At 37.9% G+C, this 24,335-nt stretch overlaps 2 pseudogenes; one reads left to right on the forward strand and one right to left on the reverse strand.

Moving 5' to 3' along the window:
* The first annotated feature begins 6,657 nt into the window (after positions 1-6,657).
* Positions 6,658-8,218, forward strand: LOC145684133 (lanC-like protein 2 pseudogene; annotated as a pseudogene).
* A 14,876-nt stretch (positions 8,219-23,094) lies between these two features.
* On the reverse strand, positions 23,095-24,300 carry LOC145683154 (lanC-like protein 2 pseudogene; annotated as a pseudogene).
* Positions 24,301-24,335: the final 35 nt, after the last annotated feature.

Consider the following 24,335-nt stretch of genomic DNA (forward strand, 5'->3'; position numbering starts at 1 on the left):
TCGCTTATAAAACCGCAAACTCGGATTCGGGCGGCTTTCGCTTTCGAAAAGAGCTTTTGCGGTTTCGGTTTTGAAAACCGCTTTTGCGGTTTCGGTTTTAAGAAAACCGGTTTTCTCAAAAACAGAAAACCGCAAATGTCACAAAAATTCGACAGCACTAGTTGTAACCGTGACGCGATAATTTCTGCTTTGCTTTTTGGTAGGTCTAAATCCCTGTTTAGATCACTTAGCTATTCTTGAGTGAGTCTGTGTGGTTCACTTGGGAGGTCGTTGACCACAAAGTCAGGATTGTTCGAAGTACTTGGTTCAGGAGCTACAACTTCTTGATCATCATCGGAAGAAAGGCTGTATTCTTTGTGGGGTCAGGAACAGGTAGTCCTTCTCTATGGGGAACGGGGCTTATTGCAGAAGGAATATTAGGATATACCAAGGTTCATTTCTTCTTCCTGGAAATTCCCTTCTGGACAGAAGGAACCATACAAAAGTAACAATCTTTGATGTGGTCGCTTGATTCCCTCCAAATCATAGGCACTGCAAAAGGCATTGGACGTCTCTTCCCACTAATCCAATCTCTCAGATTGCTTGCACAATTGTTACAAACCATGTGGGGTGCCCAAGCCTTACCCTGATCTCCAATTTTACAACTATAATAAAGTTCATAAGCTTTTCTTATTAATGATGTTATATGCTGCTTTTGTAAAGAAAATGTTACTTCACACACGTAGCAGAAATTGTCCCCTTTATGCACACAATGTCGGGACATTTTCGTCTATTCAAACACTCAAAATGTTATTTTAAGAAACTCAGAGGAACTTTTCAAAAATATGCTTGTAAAACTGTGTCTTTTTACATGCAGCACTACAATAAAATCACATCAACAACTCTGATAACTGCAATAGCGTTGTTGTTTCGAACAATAGCAGAACACAACTGTGATAAAGAATAGAAAGAAACAGAGCATTTGTATAGTTCCTCCAGTGTTGCCAGATCAGGGACATTTTTACCCCAAATGAAAGGAATACACCGTGTATACGTATTCACTATTATAACGTTATTTTTAGACATGAATGTAAAACAAAAACCAGAGTTAATAATCGATTTTCGCTTTCACACTCGTGATCAGCACCACAAAATCAATAAGAGTTAGGTGATTTTATTTAATTTACATTTTCGTTGTTGAACAGTGTAATTAAGGATCGAGCAGGATCTTGTTCCATTCGAAATACAATGTTGGAATTTCTTTTTCACATCTACTAACCATACTTCAATGAAACTCGGTAAATTTATAGCCAATTTCTCATTGTACTATTTTTTTTTCTTTTGAAATATATTTTATGTATATACTTGAGAACAAATTTGAAAAAAGACCGAATATATGCACCCAAATTTACAATAAGAAAATTTGCCAAATATCTCCTGATTTTATAGATCGTGATGCATGTAAATGGTGTCGTTTAAAGTTAAATATGATAATCGTGGTCGTTACATTCAATTTTTGGTATATATAAATAATATTTTGGAAGAATAAGGATACAGGAGTCTACTTCAATATTTGTTTGACGTGGTGTCCATATTCATTCAGCATGTTTATCAAGGTATTGAGTATGAGTGACATGGCTACGTGATGCAAGGCACACTCTCTTCTGGGTCTATTTTAAAAGTAAAAGTCTATCTTCATATCTGGTTCTCAATTTAGCTATATTTTCCGCTTGCCATTCTTCCCTTGCAATATTTTTTCGTTTGTTATTTTTTTTCTTGTCTATATTTTCCGTTTGTTATTGTTTTCTTTGCCATTTCTTCGTTTGCCATTTTTCCCGTTCACCGAGAAAACAACTATGTTGCCATTGTAGGACAGAGCGGCAGTTGTTAAATTAATATATATTTTTATGAATCTTTTCCATGTTGATATGATGATCAATTTGTACATTATCATAATAAACAAAAATGAATATCCGCAATGGAAGATATTACGAATAGTGTTGATAGTATTATACACGAATTAGTACTTGCAATGCTTGTATTCATTCTCACAGTTATTGTTAAAATTATGAAGGTGATGATAGGTGCAAGTACTAATTCGTCTCTTGAGAATTCACCATACACGAATATCAGCTAGGTTTGTGAAAGAAGTCGGTACAGGCCCCTAGCCATCCCAAAAATGTAGGGGAAGCGGTAGAAGTTGGGGGGCGATCCAACCCTATTAGTGTTCATATTATAGTTACAATCGCCATATTATAGTTCATTTACAAGCCAACCGTGAAAATTTTAGAGGACCCTAAAAATTTAGAGCTGGCCCGGTCCCTCCGTGCCTCTCCCCCCCGTGGATACGAACCTGGCGGTAAGTCCAGTAGGTAGAAAAAAATAATATTATCAATGTTATTACGTTTTTTGCTTGGTTTCCTGTATTTTCACCATCTTTTCTCTAAAACAAAGTAATAGCATAAATAACAAGGATGTTATAAAATAGAGGATCTGCCCATATGCCCTACAGCAAAATTGTGAAACCATACGTCACAGCTTCGCGACACCTACTCTGCCCGCTCCGAGCCACTAAGATCACAATGTTCCGACCAAACTATCATGGCGGAAATGAAAGTAGCCAATTAGACGTGCCAGCTCGGAAGATATTCAGTTGTTTTTTGGCTTCATATAGTTTATATGATGAAGCTACGTATGGGCAGATCCTCTATTTTATGACATCCTTGATAAATAACGTCAAAAGACACTCATTGTCTCGTGGCGTTGATGGGCAATTTTTGGCAACGGTTTTTCTAGGGTGTCATTCTGTTTACCGTCCGCCATATGGAGAATACAATTTTAAAAAATGAGAGTACAAGAGACGATTTCATACCTAAGCAGCACAGTACTCTCCACGTAACCTAATCTAACCTCCATTCAATGTGTATTAGTCAAAATACTTGGTGAAAGTTTGCTGGCGTACCCACAGAATTAACTGAGATGTTTTCTAAAAGGTTTAATATAATCTATTAGATTCCAAATGTCTGCAGAAAGTTAGGAAATAAAAATGCTAATATTATAGTTATTCTCACGCAAATCTGAACTAAATCGACATGCAGGTTCGCTTTCACCTGTTTGCATATTGTCATTCACTTGTTTTTGGACTGTCTCCTATCAACAAGTATATGAAACACGATTCAATACTTTTTCTGATCGTGAACAAACGGTATTTCAATTCGTTCGAGACACTTATTCAAGTGTCTTGAACAATATTCCTTTGTACATGTAAATTTGGAGTCTTGAATGGTCTTGTTCAAGATTTCTTTGGCGCTGTACAAGTCACTTAAGAAAGAATTATTAAGCTAATACAATTTCATTTCGTGATGAAAGAAGTGCAGAAATAATTCCACTATGCGCCCATAACATAGGATAGCACGATAGATAGATATATCCCATACCCAACTGGTAGTCCCGGGGCATATATAATTCCGTGGGATTTTGAATGAAGAAACATTATGACTAATCGCGATGTATGTTGGGTTTCATGTATTTTAGTTAAGTTTGTTATATTAGAAAATAAGATCTGGTAACACTGAAAAGAAAGAAATGTGTGTGTGTGTTCGATGGCGGTGTGCAAGGCCATAATTGCGGACTTATGACGGCACTGAATTGTTTTACTGTAGTGTAAAATTGAAGCAAAAGTGTAACATCTTTTCAAATTACAGTCCATTTTTTTTATATAATGACTTTTGTCATTTAGAACCAAAAACCAAACCTAAACAATGTATTTGTAATGAAGCATGTAATCATGTGTTACTAGTGTTTCTTCCAGAAACAATGTTCCGGGGGTAACACTTAGTATTCCGGGGGACACTGCTGAAACTATTCTATTTATTACTATATTATAGACGTATTATTTTGGTCTCCTCCGGGGGCACACTGAATATTCCGGGGGGCAAACCCCCCCAAAAAAAAACAGGTCTGGAAGAAACACTGTGTACTACCAGGTGTTTTGCCTGATTCCATCGCAGAGGGGCTGTGACGTCATAATTTCAAGATGGTAGCTAGATACTAATATCTTTTCTCATCTGTAACTCGTTTATGGTTAACTCTATGCAAATTTTGTAAATAACATTTTTTCGTTCGGAATGAAAAAAGTAGAGAAAAGTTCAATATATATATTACATCTGTTACCGTTTCAGAGATATAGTCATAGATTTTTCTCAGTTGTTTTTCTTTCATATCAAAAGACCCTTTCGGCCAAGGCTACCGGCAGAGGTAGATTCCGTAATTTGTACAAAAGGAAATATGTTAATGGTTTGAGTGTCACTCATGTTATACAACTCGTTTCATAACTAAGAAGAGCGATGTTGCCGATTTCAACGGATAGTTTCTAACAATGGGGAAATTTTGAAGGCTTTTTACCCCCTTTTTGGGGGGGTGCTTTCTCTCAGCCCTTATTCAACCGACTTACACTAAATTTGATGAGTAACCTTGTAATGTCCTACAAATTTAAGGTTGTTCTGCCCTACAAATTTTGAAACCGATCGAGTGAAATATACAGGATGTTTCAATTTTTTGTATTTTGTCAACGGCTATCAATCTGTTCTGCGGGCTATTTCTCCACCCCTATTTGAATCGATTTATACCAAATATTTAGAATGATTTTGTATGAGCATCTAGTTGTGGCCCTCAACACTTGAGACAGATCGGAGGAAAGCTGCACTGAATAGTTGCTACAATGAAACAGTTACAGCGATTTTTTGTTAAATTTGGAACTCCCCCACAACGCGATATACATAATATGTATATATGTACATTAGATATACCAGTCAGTCTTTGCAATGCAAATTCACGAATTCTATAAGATTTCAAAATATATGATTTAAAAATTTACCAAGTTAAACTTGAAGATAACAGCATCAGAAGTGTCATTATACACTTCATCGACTACAACATCTATGGATTCAACACGACCGTTTTCGATTATTTTGACGTTACATACACCCCTTCACCTTCCCTCGTAAAATCCGTTCGGATCATTATTCTTGTTGCATGAACCTATATTTTGGAGGGTGAATATTCTTATGCCAATTCGAATATCACATATCTCTTCGTCGCCATCACACTTACACATTTCTGTGCAAGGTAAAGTCCGTGTTTTACACATACAATTTACAACAGAACGTCCTTTCCCACAACCACAATGTACTAGTTTTAGTAACCATTCTGATGCACATGACATCTAACTCATCATAGGAGAATATTTGTTTCCAGATTTTTTCATCCAAACTGTGATTGTTCTGAGAGGTCTCGGTGTTAGCTCTCAGCATTGCCCCACTCCAATACTTGATAATGCACTCTTAAAACATGTGGTGTCAGGGAGGATTTTGTTGGAGGTAATTTTCACTTTGCACATCTTTTCTTGAAAACATCCACCAGTGCAATTTACCTATGTCTGATTTTTCTTTTCTGGCAAGTAAACTTGGCAAATGAATTGCTCGTCTAGTTGCTCATATTCTAGTTTAAATTCTTCTAGAGATCGAAGTAATGCCAAAGCCTGAGGAACTTCTTTCTCTGCTGTATGGAAAGCTTTCCAGAAAGTTTGCCTTTATCTTGAAGAACCCGGTAATATCACTGCCCGAAAGTGCATGAAGAGGTAATAATGCCTGAACTTTTGTCGGCCCCATAATGGAATAAACGAGATTGATATCAATAAAAACAATTATTAGCACCAAATCCGGTGACAAACATAGTGTCTATTGGAAAATGTTGCGACCACCACACTGTAAGGATGAAAACGTCTGTGTCTGGTGAATGTACAGTATATGCAGGCTAGTAGAATGACTTGAAATGTGCAACGAATATAGAAGAATTTTGGTATCAGCTTCCTATTGAGTGTTTTGAAGTTCTCTAATATCATTTTCATCTGATGACTGCCTCATTCCTCCAACTATGAGTTTTTGTTTAATCTTTTGTGCATGCAATATGGGTTTATTTGCGAGATATTAGTGTACCCATAGTTTTTGAATGAGACAAGAGAGATCTTATTGACAATCTTTGGATATTAGTATCTATTCCGGCGGCCATATTGAAATTATGATGTTATACAGCCTGTCTGCAATGGAATCAGGCAAAATACCTAGTAGTAAATGATTCATTACAAATATATCGTGAATAGTCAATATTTCCCCACTCAAAATCCCCTCGAGTGAAATATATTGATATATGATCTTGTTATTGAATGAAGAACAACTGAAAAAACTTAAAACTAAGTGGTAAGAGGTATCAAACATATTATAATAACCTTTTCTCTTCCTTTTTCATTCCGAACAAAAATGTTATTTACAAAATTTGCATAGAATTAATCATAAACGAGTTACAGAGGAGAAAAGATATTATGATCTATTTTGGTGGCCATCTTGAAATTATGACGTTACAGCCCGTCTATAATGAAATCAGGCAAAACACTTGGTAGTAAATGATCATATGATTCATTACAAATATATCACGAATAGTCATAATATTTCTTCATTCAAAATCCCACGGACTAGGAAATATTTTCTTATGCACCTGCACTATGGAGAGAGGAAAAGAAAATTAAAAAGAACCAAACAAATTTGTGAAAATGGCCACACAGACTTATGTCTGTATCCCAGAATAAAAAAAGTGTTTTCCCTTTCAGAAGAAGAAGAAAAAATGAAGTTTAACATTTATAATTGGTATTTGTGTATTTGGTAACCAGTTCGTTGTGTATTTTTCCTTCTGGAAAATGGAAGAAAAAAGAGAATACCGAAACCCATACGATGATTGTAGAAGAGATTCTGAAAGCGATGTTGTAATTCTTAAGAATGGAGAAATTCGTCCGGAGTTCAAACTCAACCTTCGTAGCTCAATAACAAATTTAATGCATGAATTAGATAGCAAAGGTGATAGTATATTATACGACAAGGATTTCACAACGTACACGGGAACAATAGGACTTGCATTATTATATTCCTTGGCAGCAAAACATAACTTTTCTCCGTCGTACTCTCAAACTGCTTTCAATATAGTCAAGAAGGCATTGTTATATAGTAAGGACGAAACGGTGAGCTTTCTCAATGGGGATGTTGGCCCTATAGCCGTAGGGATTGTGTTCCATCACCAACTTGGAAATGAAAATGAAGCCGTGAAGAACGTTAAAAGAATAAAATATTTGTTACAAAATGTTACTGATCTAAACTCTGATGTGAGTGACGAACTTTTGAACGGTAGAGCAGGCTATCTTTATGCGCTTTTGTTTGTTAATAAGAAGTGTAACAAGGAAATATTTGACAAGGATCACATAAGAGAGGTAATTTCCGCCATTATCGAATCAGGAAAAAAGCAAGCAAAATATGAGGGCAGCAAATCACCATTGCTATATTTATGGAAGGATAGACATTACACGGGTATGGGTCACGGACTTGGAGGGGTATTATATATGTTGCTTCAAGCACGAGACTATTTAACTGAAGATGAACTGAAAACAATAATTCAACCAACTTTAGAATTCTTGCTGACTCTAAGATTTCATTCAGGCAATTTCCCATCATCCTTAGAAAATAACACGGATGTACACGTTCATTGGTGTCATGGAGCTCCCGGAATGGCTCATCTGTTTGGACTAGCCTATCAAGTTTTCAAAGACGAGAGGTATCTAACAGTAGCAGAGGACTGCGCGCGAGTAGTATGGACACGAGGTCTACTGAAAAAAGGATACGGTATATGCCATGGGGTAGCTGGAAACACATATACCTTTCTGTACTTGTACCAAATTACAAACGATCTTAAATATCTGCACAGAGCACTGAAATTTGCTGCATGGTGTATGGACTATGGGAAAAAACCGCATCGGGTTCCAGACCATCCTTGGTCTTTGTTTGAAGGTCTTGCGGGAGCCTTATATATGTTGATTGACATCCAGGATCCAAAATCAGCAAAGTTTCCAGCATTTACACTATAACTACGTATTTTTTTTTTAATGTTTATGGTATGTATGAAAAAGGGTTACATAAACAAAATACGATTTGAACTATTGTTACATGTACTCAAATATGGATAACGAAAATCATATTGTCTTGCTTTCTACTAATTTTTATCATTTGCATTTTTCTTTTCTTCTTTTTAATCATAATATATTGAAATAGCTACTAGGTCTTGTGATACAGCTATATCAATTCATGTTATAAAAATTTCATTATTAAATTTTTTCTCATACATATATGTTTTAAAGTAATATATACGGTATTATATGACTATATACATTGATAATATATAAATTCAAAATATGTAATTCTATATATATGTATCAAATAAATTCTAGATTTTAATAATATTCTTGACTGATTCGTATTTTACATAGTATTTTTAAATATATAAAATGTACACAAAATAAACCTCGACAAAAAATACTTTTTCTCTGGCACACGGAAGATAATACATGATTCTAATAGAAATTTTCACGTAGAATTCGAATCTGCAATCAGTTTTTCTCCATCACCCCAGTTTTCCCGTGACAGAGGGATTTTCGGGAAATTTCCCTTTTTTGAAAACCATATTCATACGTGTAGCTCGGGTACCCTTAGGTATATAAACACAAATTATATTGTATGTTAGCTTGATTTATACTTAGTAAGCCCTCTAAGTTTCATAAAAATCGCATTATTCTTTCTAGAGAAATAAACATATAAAAATATGCTATATGTACTGTTCATTTTACCATATTCATTAGTGCAGATAAAATCACATATAATTTCCACGAAAATTACAATATAATCACGGTTTATACCTCATTGGATTTGAAATAAAACATATTTTCAATGATGTATACACCGTGTCACCATTTTTTGTATAAGGTAATTTCCAGAGGGATTTTGTGGGAAATCCCCTCCAAAAAGTAGTTTATAAGATTTTTTTGTCTTAACTTGCTATTGGTATATAGTGATACAGTAACAGGAACTGCACTAAAACAATTTTATGTCTACTTAATAAATAATACAAAAGAAGTGAGTGGTATATTCTTTAATAAACGAACACTTACTTACCTTAACTAAAATGTTTTAGTTGTCGACTTTCTTCTGTGTTTGGCTTCTGGAACATCTCTTTTGAGTGTCCAACAGTAATCAGCTAGCATTTGTGAACTCCACTGCTCCTGGTATCTCTTCTCCTTGGAGGAATTGTCCTGATGAAAATGTTTCCCATGCTCATCACTAACAGCACCAAGGTTTTCAGGAAAGAAATGTAGGTGGGAGTCTAAAATGTGAACTTTAAGTGACATGTTGCAACCCATTTCTTTGAATGATTGCAGAAAATCACTCACAATTTCACGGTAATTTGGGGCTTTCTGGTTTCCTAAAAAATTCTCTGTTAAACATTTAAATGAACACCAAGCTGCTTTCTTAACCAGAGTTAAGAGATCCTCAAATTTTTGGTCACGAATCAAACATTTTATTTTATTACAAAAATCCCTTCCTTGATTGTAGCGTCACTAACCCGAGGAAATTTTTCCTTGAGGTAACAAAATCCTGCATTACTTTTGTCCATTGTCTTAACAAAGTGTTTGAAGAGCCCCGACTTTATGTGAAGAGGAGGTTTTTTTTATCTTATCAGGGCTCACCAGTGAGGAATAAACAACATTCTTCTGTCCAGGAGTTAATACACGCTTTGGCCATTCCTTCTTGATGTAATGTTCCGCTTTGTTCCTGCTGTCCCATTCGCAGAGGAAACAACAATATTTCGTATAACGAAGCTGCAAACCCAAGAAATAACTTTTAAATCACAGCAAACGGTCCACTTGTATTTCTCATACTGAATTCTTTCTAACACTATTTTGATGTTTTCATAGGTTTCCTTCATATTAGTTGCATAAGCCAAAGGCACTGAAGGAAATTTTTGCCATTGTGCAAAAGGACAACCTTCAAACTAGTTTTGGAAGAGTCAATAAACAATCTCCACTCTGTACTTATATGTGCATGTCCAAGTGTATGCATCACAACACAGACATTATTACAATACACTAAATCATTTTCTTGAGAATAGTAGTATTGAAACTCTGTATGACGGTTTCGAAAAATACACACTTTAGTGTCACGATGGAGCAGATTCCAGTCTTTAAGTCTAGAAGTAAGAGGTTCTGCCTGTATCTTGGAGAGTTTTAAATCCCGTCCGAGATCATTTAGTTCACCCTGAGTTATCAGATAGGGATTCAATGTAGGTAAGTAGGATCATCTCCATTTGGAACTTCAGTAGTTCCCTCAAGTACGTAATCCTCATTTACCGTAAGATGAGTAGGAGGTACTGGTACAGGTAATAATTCTGCACCGTGTGGAACTGGCCTAATTACTGATGGGGAGCAGTGTAGTGAAATATAGTAATGCATAGATATACTAGCATCAAATACCCGCTTCACTGGGTTAAATTAAGAAAAAATAGTAATATTAGTCAGTTAGTCCGTTAGTCAGTCATTTTTACTACTGCTAAAACGCGCTTTGATATCGGTCATTTTCAATGATTTTTATATATCTCCTTTCCCTCGCCATGTTGCGGGGCAAGGCATCGGGCATGTCATTGTTCATCTCAGCGACCCCAAAAACTATGAATTCGACACTATTTTTCATTTCGATCATTTTTTTATATTTCACCTCTTCCCCAAGCTGCGAGGCTGAATTTGGATTTAAATGGCATCAGAAGTGTCACTGTTCATCTTAGCGACTCCGAAAGCTGGATTCGACACTAATATCGGCCATTTTTGATCATTTTTAAATGTCTCTCCCCTCCCTCACCTTTAAGTAACACTGTCAAAGTGATATGACAAAAAACATCTTAGGTTTAAACTTCGTCTAGGTTTAAATTTAATCGAGATTGGTCCGGTGGTTCAAGAGTAGGTTGGTTCGAAAAAAAAATCATTTTACTATTTCCGGAACGCTATAGTGCGCAAAAGTTGCCATTGGTATAAACAAGAAAAAATACAAAAAGAAAATTTTTATTTACATATTTCCCGGTCCCGCATTGCCGTTGAAATTTTAAAAATTCGGTAAAAACAATAAATTTTTATATATTTTTAAAACGACTAAAGAATATAGGACGAGGACCCTATATGGCCTAAAAGTTACTTCAAGTATTTAAAAGCAATAAAATAAATAAAATATATTTATATTATATCTTGTGGTCGCGCATCAATGTCAAAACTTGCAATATTTGAGAATTTAACATGTTTTTATTATTTTCTTAAAACAAGTAAGATAAGGATGCTACTCACCATGAGGGATGGTTGCACTTGGTGTTCCACTTCCCAATCAGCCATCCAATTAGGGTGTATTATTTACTATTGTATTAACAAGTTTCCTGAGAAGAATATTCGGACCCAAGAGGAACGAGAATGGGGAATGGCGAAAGCTTCATAACGAGGAACTACATAGTTTATACGGTTTACCCAACATTGTTAGGGTCGTCAAATCTAGGAGGCTTAGGTGGGCAGGTCATGTAGCTAGAATGGAAGAAAGTAGAAACGCTTTCAAAGTCTTGACTGGTAGACCCATAGGAAAACGACCATTAGGAAGACCTAGGCGCAGATGGGAGGATAATATTAAGATGGATCTCGCAGAGATAGGAATACAAAGTAGAAACTGGATCCAATTAGCTAAGGATAGAAGTCAGTGGAGAGCTTTTGTGAACGCGGCACTGAACCTCCGGGTTCCATAGGCCATAGAGTTAGTTAGTTAGTTAACAAGTTTATAATTTTACTTAATTCGTCTTCTACAAATTTCCATTTTCCTTTATTTTTGTCCATTACTAATGATTTTAAACTCTGATTTATGCGCGGCCTCAGCGATAAAGCGTTTACTTCTGGTGCATGGGGGTCCTTGATTCGATCCCACCTCGCCCCAAGTGAGCTTTGTGGTGAACAAACATCGTGTGTGTGTGGGGGGGGGGGTTCTCCGGATTCTCACGTTTCTTCCCATTTTCTTGATTGCGCTATTTCAATATATATATATATGCAGGGTGTCTCAAAAGTCCCTTACCACCCCTATTAAAATCCAAATGGATGTACTTTCAGCGAATTTGATGTGGTAGGTGAACTTAAGGGTTAGGGGGACACTTTCTGGCGTAGGGATATGCGGACGGCCGCCATCTTGGTGCCGCCATCTTGAATTTAACTTTTTTATTACAAACGCTACGTGGTTCATGTGATACATGACCATAGGCTAGAATTTTACCAGAAAACCGAATCTGAAGTTAAAATGCATTTATCTTTCTTTGGTAAACAGTTATCAACAATTGCAGGTGTGACTTTCGTATTACATAATGTGCTCAACATGTCCGTGCTGGGCAATGCACGTGTTCAGACGCTTCTCCCAATTGCTATGGACACATATTAAGGTTTCTGGAGATATTTGCTCACAGGCAGCCATGATACATTGTTCCAGATGGTGAACATGAATTTTCACAGCATACACCATAGCCTTCAAATGTCCCCACAGGTAGAAATCAAGGGGGGTTAAGTCTGGTGATCGGGCAGGCCATTCCACTTGTCCACGTCGACCAATCCACGTCACATGGAATTGTTCATCCAGGAGGTGACGCACCTGGATGCCATAATTTGGAGGTGCACCATCTTGTTGGAAGAACTTGGGGAAGGTACCATCCTCGGACATCAGAGCCGGCATTTTGTTCTCCTGCAACAACGCGAGGTATCGGTCTGCATTTAACGTTCCTGGAATAAAAAACGGACCGACGATCTTTGTTCCCCATATGACAGCCCATACCATAGTTTCCCCTGCACCGTTCATTTTCGAGGGATCTGTCCAATCACGGGACCAATAGTGCATTGGGACGGCACTATGTTGTCACGGGACTGCGTTTCTTTCGCCTATTGACCTCACCATTTACGTAGGAATGGGCTTCATCCAAAAAAAGTATCTGCATAGCGAACTGCGGATTTACCCTCAATTGCTCAATAGCCCACTCGCAAAACTGGACGGACTATCGGGCTCGTCCTCCAACAAATGTTGCTGCAATTGTATCTTATATGGATGCCACTTATACCTTTGGAGCATCCTGTGCTCTGAACTGTAACTCACGGCACACCGCATTGCTAAACGACGTGTGCTTCGCTGCGGCGACTTCGAGAAGGAGGCCAGCACGGCAGTAACTGTTTCTTCGCCCGTGGCTGTCCTTGGCCATCCACTACGGGGTCTATCCACAACTGTTCCCGTTTCCTCGAATTTGGTCAATAACCGTCTCACTGCAACATGCGATACAGGTGCTCATTGTGGATGACGCGCATTGAAATCGACAGCCCACTGCGCGGGCACTCCTCCCGCCCCATATTTTGATGATCTGAATGCGTTCGTCCCTCGTTAACGGCATGATTTACAACCTGCAAGACAAGAGAAACGCAGTCAAATTCACATCTTCAATTGTGGATAACTGTTTACGACATAAAGATAAATGCATTTTGACTTCAGATTCGGTTTTCTGGTGAAATTCTAGCCTATGGTCATGTATCACATGACCCACGTAGCGTTTGTAATAAAAACGTTAAATTCAAGATGGCGGCCGTCTGCGTAAGCTACGCGAGAAAGTGTCTCCCTAACCCTCAAGTTCACCTACCACATCAAATTCGCTGAAAGTACATCCATTTGGATTTTAATAGGGGTGGTAAGGGACTTTTGAGATACCCTGTATATCACCATTTACTATAGCCAAGCCGGCATAATCGTTGGACGTGAAACTTATAGGTTTTATTTTTCATTTTTTCTGATTTATGCAAAAATGTAGGTATGGGTGATCTTGACAATAGTGTAGCTCTGATGAAGCCGTCTCTAGCACTGTGTCCACACACTCTACCAGTTATTGAATTTGAACCTATCACTTGTGTGATTCCTGAAGTAAACAGCCAGATACTCAGCAAAAACCACCTGCATTTACTGGACATATCAAAAGTCATCTGGTTAGGGCACTCCTCTGAAGGCTTTTCAGTTCGTGACTCCGGCCTTTTGTTACATTCAAGATGGCTCACTATCAGCTAATAAAGTTCTGCTACTATATATTAGTGTGGAAAGTCCTTCAGATAATGAAGTAAATTGTCACCTTTACCTTAAAGTTATATATGCCTATGTGGTTTGCCATTAAGTTGGGCAACAATTTGACCGGAAGTCCACAACATGTTTACTAGACCATTCAGAAAACGCGGTATTTTGTCAGAAGAGCTGAAATCAGTGGTAGACCCCGTTAGAGAATGGAATGCTTACTTTGCTAATCTCGAAAATATGCTTTTGGGGATGGTCATTGATGACAGAAATCACATTCGAGAGCTTAGGTACAGACGACTTTTGAAGGCAAGGAAAGCAGCCTTTGAAAGTAATCCTATTAGACATTTTTGCCACCAAACATGAACTTTGTAGCTGAAGATTACACCGAAATAATACAATGGAATGTTTGTAATCTTACTTCTCCTTGTTTGTTAAGACCATTGACTAATTACGAAATAAAGTAGTTTATAAGCAGACTTTCAAGACTTTCACGAAGTTCCCATGTCATACTCATGCTGTCGAAAGATACGTTAAGCTTTTGACGGAAGCTTTCGGTATAGTGTGTGGACACAGAGCTAAAGACGGCTTTATCAGAGCTACACAATTGTCAAAATCATCCATGCCTACATTTTCGCAGAAATTAGAAAAAAAAATGAAAAATTGAATCTTTTAAGTTTTACGTCCCACGCTTATGCCGGCTAGGCTGAAGTAGACGGTGATGATGAGAAATGAATGAAATGGTGGAATGAAGAAAGTGGGAGGAAATAGAGGAATCCCGAGAAAAATCCCACACACGGTGTTTGTCCACCACAAAACTCACTTGGCGCGAACTGGGATCGAACCAAGAACCCGATATACAAGAGGTTAACGCTCTACTACTGTGCCTCCGCATAAACCAGTTTAAAGTTATTAGTAATGGACAAAAATATAGGGGAAATGGAAATTTGAAGGGGACGAATTATGGGAAATTATAAATTTATAAATACAATTGAAATAATACACCATAATTATTGGAAGGCTGGTTGGGTAGTGGAGCTCCAAGTGTAGCCATCCCCTCATGGAGAATAACGTCCTTCTGTTACTTGTTTTAAGAATTTTTTTAAAAAAAATGTTAAAGTCTCACATTTTGCTAAATTCGCAAATTTTGCAAATTTTTGACAGCGATGTGAGACCAGAAGATATCCCATAAATATAGTTTATTTATTTCAAAGTTGTTTTTAGATACTTGAAGAATCCTTTAGGCTATATAAAGTCATGATCCTATATTCTTCAGTTCTTTTAGAAAAATATTAAAAATTTATAGTTTTTATCGGATTTTTCAAATTTCAACGGCGATGCGGGACCGGAGGATATATAAATAAAAGTTTGTCTTTTTGAGTTTTTTCTTGTTTATACCAACGGCAACTTTTGCGCACTATAGCATTCCGGAAATAGAAAAATGATTTTTTTTTCGAACCACCCTATTAAAGAGTTATTAAGTTTTATTCATTTTCACATATTTCCTCTCCTCCCTTCCCCACCCCTTAGATCCACCATTAAAGTGAAATAATACAAAACTTCCCAGTTTCGAACCTCATCTATGTTGAAAATTTGATTGAGATCGATCGAGTGATTCAAGAGTTATTAACTCATGAAGATGTTCACTTTTATTTTTATATTTATTGATTTTAGTATATCTCCCCCTCCTCTCCTCCCTTACGTTGCTCCGACAAAGTGAAATGATAGAAACAATCCAAGTTCGTACCTTATCTATGTTGAAAGTTTGATCGAGATCGGTCGTTTGATTCAAGCAGTGGCGGATCCAGGAGGGCAATCGTCCCCCCCCCAGAAGAGGAAACTTTTTTAAAATTTTATATATAAATAAAACCCATTCCAGAGTTTGCAGGTCTTAAAAGTAGCTCTAAGTAGCAGTATTACAACCCACCGCTTCCCGAGAGATCCGTCCTGGATCCGCCCCTGGATTCAAGAGTTATTAAGTTTTATTTATTTTCTTCTATTTCACCCTCTTCCCTAAGTTCTACCGTCAAAGTGAATAGCTAAAGACACTCCCAGCCCAGAACCGCATTTACGTCAGAGATCGGGGGAGTGGATCCAGAGATTAACAGTCACATAGTCACTTTCAATTTTGTAATATATATATATATATATATATATATATATATATATATATATATATATATATATATATATATATATATATATATATACAGGCGCGGATCCAAAAGGGGCTATAGCCCCCTTCCTTGACGCTCAGGTTTACACTGGATAAGATGGTCTTCAATCCTGCTTTACAAAGGACAAAGCTGCAAACTATGGTTTAGCCCCTCACTTGATCATATCTATCTATCTATCTATCTATCTATCTATCTATCTATCTATCTATCTATCTATCTATCTATCTATCTATCTATCTATCTATCTATCTATCTATATCTATCTATCTATATATATATATATATATATATATATATATATATATATATATATATATATATATATATATGTGTGTGTGTGTGTGTGTGTCTGTGTGTGTGTGTGTGTGTGTGTGTGTGTGTGTGTTTCGAAAAGTATCAAAAATACAGTTATTGATTTGGAAGTCCGAAATAGTAATCCCCTTCTATGTAGTCTTCTCACTAATGCACACAGTTCTCCCAGTGCTCCCGTAATTGTCGAAAACACTTCTGGAACGCAGTTTTTGGAATGGTGGGCAACCGTGCCGTCGCATGATTTTTTTCTCTTGACTCAAATCGGATCCCTTTTAGTGGCATTTTCAGCTTGGGAAATAACCAAGTCACACGGAGCCATATCGGGTGTGTAGGGAACCGGACAGCACACAGGAATGTTGTATTTGACGATGAAAGCCTAAATAAAATTTCGCGAACACTCTCCTCATGACGATATTTTCGTTCAAAATTAAATGTACCGATTGGATGCTTACCCCTATATCATTTGCAATTTCTCGGACTGTGATACCGGCGGGAGCTCATGTGGTTTGGATTCCACGTTAATCAGTAAGTCCACGTCTCATATAGCCTTGCTGCTGCACAGGACATTAAACCCCAAATCAACTCAACTCAACTCGGACTGTGATACGACGGTCCTACAAGACCATAGTCCGCACTTACTCAATTGCATTATCATCCCGGCTTGTTGAGGGCCTATACCTGAACGGGGTTCATTGTCCACTGATGTGCGGCCATCTTTGAAGCAGTTGTACCACTCATTTATGCGTGAGGTACACATGGCATATTCCCCCCTCTACATCTACGCTGGGGAAAGTCTCCCGTGCTTCAATGGTTTACGCGGGAAGAAAATAAGATTCGATACTTTTCGAACACACCTCGTATATATATAATTGTATTTATACAAAAAATAACAATCTAATTTTATATATTTTTGGGGGGAAAACTACAGTGCTCTTTCCCTCTCACCCACGCTCAGATGATCACACAAGACACGCTAACATCAATTTACTGATGTGCCTGGCGCAAAGAGAAAGAGAGAGCAATCAGTGAGAAGACAAATTTCAAGTGAAAGGCAGTCCAATATAACGATGCGTTTTTAAAACTATTACGCATTAGTTTTTCAACTGCTATATAGTGTTTTTAATAGCTAAAGTATTTACTTATATATATACAGGGTCAGTCCTTAAAGTAGTAAGACTGATTTTTTTTTTCTTTCTACAGACTGACGGCGGTTACTCCACCTGTTGTTGGTTGAGGTGAGTCTAAGGAAAGACAGGAAGCAGCGCCAGTTGGCTGCCAGCCATAGCAGGGTAAAGATCGCTCGTTATCGTAACCTCTGCGAGTGACCCTCGTCACGCTGCGTCATGGCCAATCTTTTGGTACAGCGTTACGCCATCAAATTTTGCGTGAAGCTTGGTAAAACTCGGAAAGAGACTCATGAAATGATCAAGACGGCGTACGGTGATAACGCCATTAGCCCCTTTAGGATCCTGGCATTTTGGGCTATTTTTTAGACTTTCAGTCAAGCAGCTACTGCATCGTCACTATTTATCCTAGGATCATGGTCCATACCTCGTTCTCTTCAGAATAGAGCTGGCTTTCAAATGGTATCACTTGCATGCCCATACCATATACCAGAAGCGGGAAAAAATGTCAAAGTGAAAATTTCGGAGGGAAAATTTTTTTCCCGAACTTTGGCCCCCCCGGACCCCCCTGTGTAATCGTAGCCATCTAAAAAAATCTGATAAATAGTACTTGGTATACTGAATGTGTGTGCCAAATTTCAAGTTTCTATCTTGAATAGTAAGGGCGAGAGAATTTTTACCAAAAATTCCCACAATGCCCCAAATTACCATAAAACACTATGATCTCAGGGAAAAAAATTCCTGAGGCATCCCTAATTGCCCTAGGACTATAATTCGCCAATCATTCTCTTCAGAATAGAATTGTCTTTCAGGCGGTACCATTCACATGTCTCCATCATGTATCTAAGGCGGGAAATTCCTGAAAAAAGGGATTTTTGGGGACAAAATTTCCCTTTTTTCAACTTTTGTCCCTCTGGACCCCCCTGTTTTTACGCAGAAATCGAAAAAAAAACTTCTGGTAAATACTACTCGGTAGACTGAATGTTTGTGCACAATTTCAATCTTCTACGTGAAAAAAATAGGCTCGCCAGAAAAAAATTCCCTACCATGCCCCACTTTTACCCTATACAGAAGTATATTTGGATAAAAATTCACTGAGACGGCCCTAATTACCCTAGAATAGTAATTCGACCGTCGATCTCTTCAGAATGGAACTGCCTTTCAGACGGTATGATTCACGTGGTCCTATCATGTATGTAAGGCGGGAAAATGACGGCAAACGGGATTTTTGGGGTAAAAATATCCCTTTTTTTAACCCTTTGCCCCTCTGGTTCCCCCCTGTTTTAACACTGACATCGGAACAAAAAATCTGGTAAATACTACTCGGTGGACTGAATGTTTGTGCACAATTTCAATCTTTTAGGTGCAAAAGTAAGCCCGCCAAAAAAAAGAATATACCCACCATGTCCCATTTTTCCCTATATAGAAGTATATTTTTCAAAAAATCCCTGAGACGTCCCTAATTACCCTAGGATAATGATTCGACCGTCATTCTCTTCAGAATGGAACTGCCTTTCAGACGGTATGACTCACGTGTCCCCATCATGTATGTGAGGCGGGAAAATCCTGAAAACGGGATTTTTGGGGTAAAAATATCCCTTTTTTTAACCCTTTGCCCCTCTGGTTCCCCCCCTGTTTTAACACTGACATCGGAACAAAAAATCTGGTAAATACTACTCGGTGGACTGAATGTTTGTGCACAATTTCAATCTTTTAGGTGCAAAAGTAAGCCCGCCAAAAAAAAAAAAAATATATACCCACCATATCCCTCTTTTCCCTATATAGAAGTATATTTTTCAAAAAATCACTGAGACGGCCCTAATTACCCTAGAATAATAATTCAACCGTTGATCTCTTCAGAATGGAACTGCCTTTCAGACGGTATGACTCACGTGTCCCCATCATGTATGTGAGGCGGGAAAATCCTGAAAAACGGGATTTTTGGGGTAAAAATATCCCCTTTTTTTTACCCCTTTGCCCCTCTGGTTCCACCCTGTTTTAGCACTGACATCGGAACAAAAAATCTGGTAAATACTACTCGGTGGACTGAATGTTTGTGCAAAATTTCAATCTTCTACGTAGAAAAATAAACCCGCTAAAAAATATTGAACATAGGCTTAGAAAATGAGAAAATAAATTTTTGACTTATGACGTCATCGCCTCCTATGTCTGGACGCAGGACGGTCTGAAACCATGCGTAATGTCTTCTACAAGGCCTCTGGACTTGGAGAACAAAAAAACGGACGAAAAAGCTCAAATAGAAGAGAAATAACGCAATGTACCATGAAACACCCGTATGGTACAAATTGTACCATGGGATCCGATAAGGGTTAGAAGATCGAGTGTGTTTGAGTGGCACAAGCTGTTTAGGGAGGGGAGAGAAGAAGTTGAAGACGCTGCACGGTCAGGACGACCTTCGAGCTTCAAAACGGAGGAAAATGTTGCAAGAGTGAAGAATTTGCTGGACAGTGAGCGAAGATTAACTGTTCGCATGATTGCCGATGAACTTGGCATTGTACTAAAACCCAAGTTCACGAAATTGTGCACGAACAATTGCAAATGAGGAAAATTTGTGCGAAGTTAGTGCCGCGAGTGCTGACAGGCGAGCAAAAGGACGTTCGCAAACGGATCAGCCAGGACCTTCTCGAAGAAGTGAGTGAAAATCCAAACTTGTTAGACAATGTGGTGACTCGGGACGAGACGTGGACGTTTGAGTATGACCCTGCGACCAAACGTCAAAGCGCGGAATGGCACACCCGAAAGCCCCAAAAAGGCGCGCATGACGAAATCAAAAGTGAAAAGCATGTTCATTTGCTTTTTGGATTCACAAGGAATGATCCACTCCACATGGACAGACTGTCAATGCAGTTTTTTATCTCCAGGTTCTGGAACGGCTGAGGAAACGCATCGTCCGCGTCCGCCCAGCCATCGCCAACTCCTGGCGACTGCATCATGACAATGCGCCGAGCCACACAGCCTTACGAATGGTGGCGTATCTGGCCCAACATAACATTGCAACCTTGCCTCAGCCACCCTACAGTCCCGACCTTGCCCCACCAGACTTTTTCCTCTTCCCCCGCTTCAAAACCAACCTGAAAGGGCATCATCACGGCTCGGTGGAAGCATTACAACAGGCCGTGACGAGGCAGCTGAACAGCATTCCAGTTTCGGCCTTCCAGGAAGCGTATGAAAACTGGAAATCCCGCTGGGAGCGGTGTGTGGATGTAGGAGGATCACATTTCGAAGAATATTAAGCGTAAGTATTTTTTATGTCAATATCTTATTTTTAATTGACTCAGTCCTACTACTTTAAGGACTGACCCTGTATAACTTGAGGAATGGTTTGCTTTCGGATTGGACTGCTTTAAGGAATGGAATTCAATTGCTTTCGCTAAGTTCTGCGTTCTAAGTTTCGTTCATTCTCCTACACATTCCTACACGCATCTTTGTAAAGACGAACTTTTCAACCCACAATTATTAAAAATGTTCTTATAATATCTTTGAGAAAACTATTGATTCAGAGAAGAGCTCGTTGTAGTTCATATCCCTCTTGAATAATGATGTATTTTCCATTCAAGTGGGAATAATTTTAGCAGATTCTGGGACTAAGGAGGGGTTCCTTTGTTTTCAATTTTAGGTTTGGGCCTGATAATGTTAATGTTTCTTTCACGTTTCTCGATCTTCACTTTCCTCTTTTAACTTCCAATATTTTCTTCTATTTTTTAAATCATCGATCAGCTGTGTCCTTCTACTTCCTATTCTTCACTTTCCTTTCATGGCGGTATGAAGAAGACAATTTTTTTCGCAAGATGTGTCCAATCCAATTGGCTTCCTACGAAAGATGCTGACTCTTCTCTCCTATTCGTTTTAAAACGTCTTCGTTTCTTACTCTCTCTCTCTGTCCAATTTATCTTCTCCATCTTCCTCCAACAACGCATTTCGAAGCTTTCTAAATATTTCTTCTCTAACTTCCATAATGTCCAAGTCTCTGAACTATACATTTCAATATTCCATATATAGCACTTGACCAACCTCTTCCTTAGTTCAATATTGAGCCTGCGAGTTATCAGTGATCTTCTTCTGTTGAATTATTCTTGACCTGACCTTTTAAGCGTTTCTTATAAACATACTTCCCACGTACTTGAAATTATTGACCTCTTGAAGTTCTCTTTGTTCTACTCTGAACCGTAAGATCGCGTTTCCACGGGATATTCTCATGATTTTCGATGTTGATTTCCATTCCATATCGTTTTTCTTTCTTTCTTTTTTTTTTTTTTTTTTTTAAATATAGGTATAGAATTACAATTCTCAGTATAAACTGAGAAATAATACTTTAAACGAATAAGTTTCGTTTCACATTACAAAACTACTGTAAACTTCCAAACTACGAGAGTTCAAAATTGAAACCGGAAGCAGTACATCTATCACTTCCGGATGCTGAGATCAGAGGTTGAGATTATAAATTCGACGACGAAACAATTTCTCACTACTAATTGCCGTTCTTGTTCTAAAGGGATTAGAATTGAAACCGGAAGTTGTAGTTTTCTTCCACTTTCGGTTTTAGTAGTGGAGGGATGAGTCTGGAAGTTGAAGCTGCCCTTTGGGACGCTGGATCCATTTCAAAAATCGCTTCTCGCTATCTATTACCCATTTTTGTTTTATGGTGATGAACGTTGAAACCAGAAATGATTTACTGTAATTCTGTCAGTTCCGGTTTAAGATAAAGAAAGAAATAGTGACCTATTTTTGGGATGGCCCACTATTCACACACACACACACACACACACACACACACACACACACACACACACAAGGATAATTTTGGAATTGGCAAAATCAGGTAAAATCACCATGTTTACAGGATAAATGAGTTGATGTTACGTAAGTGTAATTACTAAGTACTAACATAACCTAACCTAATCTAACGTAACATATCCTAAACCATCAAAAACACAGGAAATATAGGAAGAAAGTACGAACTTTAAGCAAAGAATTCTGGACCCCCAAATCCAAATATCCTAAACTAACCTAACCTAACCTACCAAAACATAAAAAATACAGAAAATATAGCAAGAAAGTACGAAATTTAAGCAAAATATTCTGGCCCTCCAGTTCCAAAAGTATGCCTCCCCCCCCCCCAAAAAAAAAGAGAGAGAGAGATCTTACCGGTTTTGCTGTCGATAGACATAACCGTTGTATAAGGCCTTCCGTACTACTTACGCATAACATAGTTTGAATTGTAAAATTAATATCACATTGAGCTCTAATTTGAGACTACGGTTTTTTTTTCTTCTAAAAATGTTAATTTATTCGACAGAAAAACCTTTGTTACAATATAATATCAGCATTGCAAATTAACATATAATATTTTCAAAATAATCTCAATTTCTTAGCTGTTGAATGGACATTTATATTACTGTTAAGAGAATTATAAAATATTTGTTTACAAACTGTTCATTACATATATATTTAGATTTCAAATGCTGGAAAACAAGCCTCCGAAGGGTCCTGTACATCGATCAGCATGTAAATAGTTCCTGCCATGCCTTCATATAAGGATAATGGTCGATCAGGGGTTCTGCATTTGTGTTCTCCATAATGTGTGCACCAATCAGCAAATTTCAGCCCCCTATGAAAATATTTAATGTCTTTGGAAACTTGATACAAACGCAGAAAAGTATAAGCGTTTCCAGCTACACCGTGGCATATTCCATAACCTTTTCTCAGCAAGCCTCTTTCCCAAACAACTTCCCCACAATCTTTTGCTACTTCGAGATATTTGCGGTCACGGAAAACCTCGTACGCGAGACAAAATAGATGAACCATGCCTGGAGCGCCATGACACCAGTGTACAAGAAGATCAGTTTTACTTCCAAGAGATGAAGGAAAGTTTCCAGATTGATATTGTTTACTCATTAAATAATCTATAGATGGTTTAACTAGTCTATTTAGTTCATGGTCGGTTAAGTATTTTCTTGCCTGAAGTAACATGAATAGTATTCCGGACAATCCATGAGCAGCACCTAAATAGTACTTACTCTGCCACATGTACATTAAAGGAGAATGGCTTTCTCTACGTTTCGATAATTGTTTTCCCGACTCGAGAATAGTTTCAATTACCTTTCTGACCATACTCTCTTCAAACACTTCCTTCCGTAGATGATCATTCACAAACAGAAGAGCATAAAGATACCCAGCTCTGCCGTATAATACTTCATCAGGTATGTCTGCATTTCTATCAATGACATCAGGTAAAAATGATCTTATTCTATGTATCAATTCATTAGACTTACGAAAATCACCATAGTATCTATGCAGTAAAGCTCCAAGTGCAAGAGGTCCAGCATCCCCTATTAGAAAACTCACATCTTGACCGTCTAATTTGTCTACAGCATAATCAACAATTTCCATCGCCTTGTCAATATATGAATCTCCGTAACCTCGTTTTCCAGCAAAATAATACATAAAAGCGATTCCTGTATCACCTGTATACATGGAATGGTCTTTCGAGTCAGTCTTGTGGAAGGAATGTTCTACTTTATTCAGCAAGAATCGTATTGTGTCTTCTAGCCTAAGTCGAAAATCGGAACGAATGCGGCCATCTGAATGCATTACATCACTACCATGTTTAGAGTCATAATCAAAATAAGGATTCTGAAATTCTCGTTTAGACATTGTTTTTCAATTGTTTAGTCGGTTGATTTAAAGAT

This window comes from Thermobia domestica, chromosome 4, assembly GCF_964235325.1.
Source record: "Thermobia domestica chromosome 4, izTheDome1.hap1.1, whole genome shotgun sequence".
In the NCBI taxonomy this organism is placed as follows: Eukaryota; Metazoa; Arthropoda; class Insecta; order Zygentoma; family Lepismatidae; genus Thermobia; species Thermobia domestica.